Source organism: Anarrhichthys ocellatus, unplaced genomic scaffold (assembly GCF_004355925.1).
Source record: "Anarrhichthys ocellatus isolate YVR2014 unplaced genomic scaffold, GSC_Weel_1.0 scaffold65, whole genome shotgun sequence".
NCBI lineage: Eukaryota > Metazoa > Chordata > Actinopteri > Perciformes > Anarhichadidae > Anarrhichthys > Anarrhichthys ocellatus.
In genome coordinates this window covers 1,865,833-1,872,670 of record NW_022280095.1, presented here as the reverse complement: position 1 = coordinate 1,872,670, position 6,838 = coordinate 1,865,833, and positions in this window count along the sequence as shown.

Genomic DNA, 6,838 nt, shown 5'->3' with positions numbered 1-6,838 from the left:
TACAAAACCTCTGAATCCTCTTGCAAAATGAAACTTTTGCCTCAAAACAGTTTTACCTGTGCTCAAAATCAAACACTGCTCTCAAATCATAAACAAAGTGATCAAAATAATATACACTATCAAGCAGTCAGTAAACAATACACCAATAAATAGAAAACACATTGTTCAAAACATATAGTTCTCAGGGAGAAGTAGAGTTTTAATCTCAAAACAAATTTCATATGAATGAAAACATGTTCTATTACAGTAGCTCAAAATTGATCAGAAATTACTACTGTGCTTTGCTCTTTGCAATTTATTTTGTTCTTCCTCCTCCTTGTACCCCTATTTTTACAGTACTGTACCCTGCATCTCACAAACGTGTCCTTTGTCTCTGTGACACTGTAATTCTTGTTCTTTGTTGATATGAACCTGCAACCAGTCAAAATCTATTGAGCAGTCAGTACTGTTACTGTAACAAATAGAAAGCACGATGTTCAAGGCCATACAATTTGTTTATTGTACATTATACAGCCTACAATGCACTGTAGGCCTACTACAGTATACAATACTACAGTAAAAGGGACAAAAATCAAAGGAGTCAACATGTCATCAATGTGCTTCTTCTTGTCTTTGGGCTGGGTCAGGCCAGAGCACTTCGTCGACATCACAAGCAATATTTTCTCTCCTGAGGCAACGGGGGAAGAAGCCTCTTGTGTGCCGTATCCAGCCCTGACATGATTCCTCACCTATATCACCACAGGCTAATTCCATGGCTTGCAGCAGATTTACTCTGGTGTAGGGTTGTCTATCATACACTTTCCATCTCCATGAGGAGAAAAACTCCTCAATCGCATTCAGGAAAGGCGAGTATGGAGGGAGGTACAAGGTCATAAACTGACCATTGATGTTAAACCATTCCCTTACCTGAGCAGCTCGGTGGAAACTGACATTGTCCAGCACTATCACATTGGTGGGAATGGGATTCTCATTTAGCTCTTGACCCTGCTGCTCAAATAAAATATCTCTTAGATTGGCCAGAAATCTTAGAAGATGCTGGGTGTTGCTGATAGCAGCACAGATTGTGACATTGCCACCTCGTTGACCAGGGACTTCAACAATGGCCCGCTGTCCAATCACGTTTCGGCCTCTCCTTCTCCTCTTTGTTAGATTGAAGCCTGCTTCATCGACAAAGATTAACTCACGGGGTCTGTCCAAGGATTCCAAGTCAAATATTGTCTGTGTAGGAATACAATATAATGTATGTAGAATTTAGTAAGTTGTACAGAGACAGTGCTATATTGTAGAGTTCAATTAGGCCTACTGTATGCACTTCTGATTCACATACATTGTATGTACTGAAGAGTAATGTCATTCACATAGTATGTGGCAGTACTGTAGACAATCTGGATTACAGTAAATGTGTCTGAATGTACACTTACTTGCACATACTGAGCTCGCAGTTCTTTCACCCTTGGTGAGTTGCGCTCAAAAGGTACTCTGTATACTTGTGTCATTCGTATCCTGTTACGATGGAGGACACGGTGAATTGTGGAAATGCTCACACTGTCGATTCCCTGGAAGTGTGTTGTCTTGTATCACTCATTCCTGGATTTCTCTGAGTCGTATTAAATTATCTTGAAGGACCATGCCCACTATAACGGTCTCTTGCTCCTGAGTGAATATAGCTCTCCTTCCACCTGCATGTGGCAGCCTTGCAGTTCTACAAAAAGTAGATGTGCAGTTACAAAAAATATTCATGCAGTACAATACATACAGTGATGAACTTTACAAATGTCTATTGAAACAGCTGCATATAGTGTAGTACAGTAAATTTGCAATTACAAAAATACAGTAGCATACTGTACCTGTTCTCTTCTCTGAATGTCCTTACTATGGTGGACACAGAAAATCGGCTCAAATTGTGGTGCACTCTAAGTCCTGCTTCCCTCATTGTCAGTCCGTGGACTATAACATGGTCTATGACTGTTGCTCGAATTTCATCAGATATTTCCACTCTTTGTCTTCCTCTTCCTATTCGTCCTCCTCTTCCTCTTTCTTGCCCTCCTCCTCTTCCTCCTCGTCGCCCACCTCTCATACACACTTGTCCTCGTCCTTGTCCTCTCACATTGTTTCTTCTATCCATTGTCAGACTTTCTCCTTCCCACCTTCAACCACCTGTTTGCTCTCTAAACTGGCTTATATTGGTTGTGTCACATCATTTGATACAAGTGAAATCAATTTTGAGTGATTGCGTTTAATCAATGACATGTGTTCTCTATTTGTATTTGATTGTTGCCACTTGTGTTTACCAGTATGGATGACATGTGCATTAGAGTGCAGAATGTGTTTTGAGACTGAGAATGTGTTTAGAGTTTTGCTGAAAAGTCTAAGTGAGATCTGAAAATTGTGTTTTACCATGTGAAATAGTTTAAGGTATTGACAACAGACTGCACAATTAGCTAAATGAGTTCAGGCAACTGAGAACTTTGTTCAGCCAAGGGGTTTTAGTGTTTTAGCAATTGAGAAAAACTGTAATAAGATCAGCAATGTTCCTCCACGCAGGGTGACCCTGCAAAAGGATTTGACGGTGACCTCTTCTGGAAGGAACAGGAAGTTCACGTCCAGCAACTACCCGTGTCCAAGAAGTCTTTACATCCCTCGCTTAACGAAACAGAAATCTTAATGAATAGAGGAGAGCGTCGGTGCTGCAGGTATAAGAACCATGTCGATGGGATTCTGAATACCGTCGAAAAAAATATTGATACCGATTGCAACATGAAACTATATTAGTCAAATTGTAATTCTATTATTCTTTGTCCTACTTCGATGTTGAGGTTATCGTGCTCTTGCATTTAAGAGTTCCCAAGATTTTTGGTTTTGAGGAATGTAAACAGAGTATAATGTTGCTGTGGAGTCAGTTAGTTTGCTTTCGGCAACCCCGTCTGTTTTGCCATTTGGACACATTATTGCCGAATTGGCAACATTAAAAGTACACCGAATTAATTACTGGCAGTTCCTTTTGGCAATACATCCATGGATTTACAGACAGCTATCACTGGAATACTATGATACTAAAGAAAACTTTAAAATGTGGAAAATTCTCTGCAAGTTCTGGGGTTATGATGAGCCTCCGTTTTCCTGTCATTTCTAACCGGATTCCTCGGGAAATGTAAGTAACGGTGAATCTAATAATATGTTTCATGTTTGTGTGTTCAGATTTGACTGATTTATGACTCCAAGACAGAGTACAAGCACAACATGTGAACACCAACGAGAATCTACATGCTACCCCTTATAATATGGTACATTAGTAGTATTGTTTTTTCTATTTTTACTGCCTTTTTATGTTTTGTTTGTTATGTCAAGTTAAGCATGCCTCCCAGGCCTGTAGGGTACAAGTTTAGCAAAACAATAATGTATAGAAGTCTAGTCAGTAATCTGTCCATTTGTACACACGTAGGCCTCCATGTTACTGTCCAAAAGTCAAACTGAATCAATACATCACACAAGCAATACAGTTTGCAGTCTGTGTTGTTCTGAGTATTTACATTAAATGAAATGGTATTTTTTAATGTAAAAGTCTGATGACCAAGTTTATCTGACCAAAATAAACTCAAAATGCACAGAAAATATACTTAACAATATATCAAATATGTTTTTAATTATAAAGAACAACTTAAGTGGCGTGAAATTGAACAGTGCTTTAGTATATGATTGCTGAATGCACGCCTATAACCTAGTCATTTATTTTAAAATATTATTGCGTATACTTTTTATACGCTTTTGATATCACAAAACCGATCAGTTGTTATCACTTTCCTTTTATTTGACATATGTGTTGTCCTCCATTACAGATATAAGAAAACCATTGCAGGAGGGATGGCTAATGTGAACCCAGCCTCGCTTATGTAACGATCTAATTAACAGACCGAAATAGCAGAATTTGAAAAAAAGACCATCTCATCTCATTAAAGAGACCAACCTCAGATTCACACTATCCAAAGAACTTGAAGTTGAATTGAGAGTTTGTAGTGCTGGTCTTTTGAATGTTGTTTAATGTTGCTGCTCTTTATCTCTACATTCCCACTATAAAGCTGAGCAGAGAGAGAGTCAAACAGGGGGAAACAGATGTATCTCCTCTGAGAACAGCTAATCCACTGTCTTCTTATATACAACCATGATAAGGTCATTAATGAATAAATGATCCAATGAATGAATTATTGATGAGGCCACATTGGCAGTTGTGTGTACAGTATCCTTGAGTGTATGCTCTGGTATTGGCATACTACAACCAAAGGAATGCACAATTAATGACATACACTAGTGAAGCATGTGTTAACTGTTTCAAAACAAAGGATATGGGAAAAAAAATCAATTCATTTCAGTACATAAGGTCCACAACTGGAGCTTGTTAGCAATTGAGTCTGTTTTATAGCAAATGTGACCTCAACACTGCTGCACAGACTGCGTCAGATAAATAACCCTGATCTAATTCTGTGCCATAAGGGGAACAGATATTCTGGAATTTTAAATAAAGTTCTGCGGGTTTGAACAATGCTTGGCCGCATAATAATTAACTCATCGGGGGGTTGAGGGGCCATGGGATTGAAGAGATTGAGCCATACTGGATCATTGTCACGTGTACTAACAACACAAGTGCCGATGCTGCTAACAAGCAGACGTGTTTGTACGTATACTGTTCACTGTTCTCTGGTGTACACATTTTCAGAGCTGGCCTTTCAAACTGGATATAGCCTTCAGGGACACATACTGTACGTGGGCTTTTCCATCAAACTGAAGTGCCGGTTTCATCTCAGCTGGGTTATTTATGGAACCCAGCACAGTTCAGGAGCCCAGCGTTGCAGCCCAGTCAAAGAGTCACGTCCTTGGTCCCAGGTCGTGACCCCTGTCAAAGAATCGGCTCCTTCATCCCTGGTGACAGCTCTCCAGAACAAAGGGAGTATTACTACAAACCGCTGATAATGAAAATGAGAAACTGTGACATTTTCAAAATGGCTATTTTTTCTTGACTGAGACAAAAGAAGCTTGTTTAAATCTTCACCTTTGCACACTTCTGAGGGTTCATCCAGAGGGTTTTTTGAAAGGGATTCATAAGAGCAAATATGGTGTAATCTTCTTAACCCATGGAGCAGTGTGTAATCCCTAAAACATGACAATGACCAATATTGAGGTTATGAGATTTTTAGCAGGATGACCTCTTTTTTCTCTCTTTCCTTCAGACTTATTCATGGCCACTCTTTATCTTTAAAACTTTCATAAGCTACTTTGTGGTGTCCTTTGAGGATTGTCCTCTGCAATTCCACCAGTATTACAGTAACGGATTGACTTAGAGAGGGAATATGACCTGCTTGTTGAAAGTATTTAGTCGCAAGATTGCAGAGGATCTAAGTAAAGGAGCAATGAGAAAATATTGTCTAATGCCCTCATGAGGTCTATTACTAAGTTTTCAAGAGTGTGATTTTCTTGATTTCTATACAATGAATTGCCTTACTTTATTATACAATATGCAAACAAAGGAAACAAAGGCTGACACTAAATCACTTTTTAATATTAATGTTTTTATGCTGTAAAGCAAAGGAAAACAATCCAAAAGATAAGATCTCAGAAAATAAGACTGAAAAGAAATGATTATAATATTTTATCTTGATTAGAACCATCTTAACAATATGATAGCCACAGGGTTTTTCATGTCTGTTTGAAAAACACAGATAAACAGAGAAAATAATTTAGAAACTGGCAAAATTTACAGCTGAAAAGAAAACCTATAACCTAATGACAGATTACATGCAAAGAGACAGCAAGTTGCTGTGTTGTGCCAGTTCTGTAATCAGTTTCTGTCCATCTCCCATCCCTATTACTCTCTCACACATACACACACACACGCACACACACACACACACACACACACGTACACAGCCATCTTGATGATGACTCACATCCGTCTTTGAAAACAGGAAGTTATTACCTGTGTTGCTGTCTGAGGTCAGCCCTTTGTACATCAACAAGTCTGCTTTTCTACTTTTCAGCAGTGACAGAGATTCTGAAGCAGAATAGACAAAGTAACATCTTAAATTAAAACCTTTGGATCTTGATCCTGCTCTCTTAACTCCAAACAAATGTGTCATTTTTTTCCAGGCATTGACAGAATTATAAGTCATTTAAATGACAACCGCTAATACTTGTCAAACCAAATATAACTGTAACTGCAAAAAATTGCCAAGATACAAACTGAATTTTGTCCGTTCCCCACTGATCAAACCATTTCTGACAGATGCCACCGCTTCTGCTCACCTCACTGAGTCCCGGTCCCCGCTGGAAGCTCCAGCACTGTGATCATCACCCCCACAGGACACTGGCACTACCTCCACACTTCTCTACAAAGGTGCAACAGAACAAAGAGGAAACTGATGGACTGCCCACAAGCAATGCACCTCTGCTGGAGGTGAGAGAGCTAGGGGGAAGAGATGGTGGAAGAGAGAGAGAGAGAGAGTAACGGAGAGAAGAACAATGTTAGTGCTTTTACACAATCACAAAGCAGATCCCGGTTAAGATCTCTCTTTATGCTAAAGAAGTCTTTTGTGGAACCATGACAAAGCTGCAGAAGCAAGCCTTTGTCTGAAAACAAAGAGGAGTGTGTTTGTGCGCGAGAGAGAGAGCCTGCCATTGTGGTTGTGTGTGTGTCCGTGTGCGTGCATGTGAACCCAAGTGTGTGCGCAACTGACAGCGAGATAGCATGTGTTTGTTTGAGAAATTGCTTCCCTGTGTGTGAGAGAAGTGTGTAACAGATGCAAGCATTTGTGTGCAAGTGTGTGTGATTGTCTCCTTCATTTCCTTT